The sequence below is a fragment of the Pistacia vera genome, unplaced genomic scaffold (genome assembly GCF_008641045.1).
Source record: "Pistacia vera cultivar Batoury unplaced genomic scaffold, PisVer_v2 Contig51, whole genome shotgun sequence".
NCBI lineage: Eukaryota > Viridiplantae > Streptophyta > Magnoliopsida > Sapindales > Anacardiaceae > Pistacia > Pistacia vera.
Window position 1 is genome coordinate 1,424,470 of NW_022196346.1, and position 1,851 is coordinate 1,426,320.

The window sequence follows — 1,851 nt, forward strand, 5'->3', positions numbered from 1 at the left end:
GGCCATAAAATAGACACAAATCTAGCCGTTTTTTGCATGGATCAAAAAGGGCCTTCCGTGATTGAAGATGGGGGCCGACTGTTGACAGTCCTCTTGGGTGGTTGGGGGTGGCTGTGTCTTGGGTATTTGGTTAAAGTATAAGGGGAATTATGTCTTAAAAATCTTGAGTATAAGGCTAAAATTGTCCATAAACTTATTGTAAATGTTTTAGATAACAAGGGCATTATTGTCTTACAATTTTATTAATAAGGGTAAAATTGTAATAAAAATAAGATTACCAACTAATCTTAGAATATCTAAGAAAAGTGGTATTTAGACTACCATCGGTTTTAAAAGATTACCTGAATCTATATTACTGGACAGTTAAAGACGTTAGCATGATTTCTCAATCATGGGGGGATAACCTAACCAAACAACCCCTCTAGACCATCACCATCACATTCATTTTACTTATCTTTGCTTGTTAATTGTTAGTTCTTAGAATCAATGATTTGTTGATCTGGGTTGTGTTTGTTTGATTAGTTTGTACTCTCTATCGAACTAATGAGTGAAAGACTTTGTTTATGCCTAAAAAATAAAAAAATTACTTATTCTGCAATAAATTTATGTTCTTAGCATACTCTACAAACGGCTCGTTTGCACTAGATGAAGTTTCAGATTCTGGGTCTTTTGTTAGACTTGCTTCAACAATTCGTAACTCTATTTCAAGAGACCCAGTTCCCAGTTTCCTGCTGAATCCGGGAGGTATCATTTGATATATTTATGCTTGTCCTTGGGCCTGTAGGTGCCTTGCATTCTTGAAGATTAAAGGACTCGAGAAAGCCATACTTCACGGTTGGTGTTACGTATTAACAAGTCTGGTTATTTGTAAAACTCTATGCTATGATCTGTAAAGATTGTTTGTTGATTTGTCGCAGTCAGTTAAACCGATATGGGAGAAAACAAAGGAGCTGACGGCATAGAGGCTGGGTTTTTCCGGCTACCAATTCGGGGAACCAGGAGCTGAACCTGACCCTCTGTGTAAGCTTGCAGTACAAACTACTCCCGGAGGTTCACGGTTCCTGTATGTGGACTGTTTCCTTCTTTTGGTTTTTGTTTTTTAATGCTTGCGTAATTGTTCAAGTTGTGTGAATGATTTTGTTTTTTAATATTATAGGTTTATGGATAGAAGATGAAGACAATTAATATGAGAGTTCGGAGATAATCACATGTTAATATCAATTCAATGATATAGCGGAAAACCTGCTCTGGATAGTATCCTGCTGACTGCAAGATCAAATTGATGAGACTAATGAATGGATAAATAATGGGATAAACAATGGTGTTTACAAATGTGGGTTTGCAACGAAGCAAGAGCCCTAGACGAGGTAAGGAAGTTTCATCCTACAGTAGTATTCAGGCCTTAAAACCATTTTATTATGAATCCCTCATTTGATTGCAGTCTAAGAATTTTCATTGATCTGTTCTCAGGTTGTGAAAACAACCTTTGTGTCAATTTTGCAAAGAATAGGGGTAGATTGTGATATTTCTCAATAGTATTTCTTAACATTTTGGGCGGGTTTGAGTTCTTATAAACGGGCTTTTGAGAAGATTTTATAAAGTGAAATTTGATGATGGGGGTGCATTGTAATTTCAGAAACTTGTATGGAATGCAATCTAAAAGCTGTGCAGGCACATTTACAATATTTACCAAAGAGCCTATGCCCAATGTTATATATCAAACTCTTTGATAATGTAACGTTCACATCAGGTTTGAGTAGTGTATTTAAGCCCATTCAAACTGTGAATTTTATTTATTTACACAGCGAATAAGGTGTTGGACAATATATATTGATAGTTATACACACTTAA

At 35.8% G+C, this 1,851-nt stretch overlaps 1 pseudogene; it reads left to right on the top strand.

Annotated features, from left to right (window-relative positions):
- The first annotated feature begins 605 nt into the window (after window positions 1-605).
- LOC116106150 lies at window positions 606-1,362 on the top strand (annotated as a pseudogene).
- The last annotated feature ends 489 nt before the right edge of the window (window positions 1,363-1,851 follow it).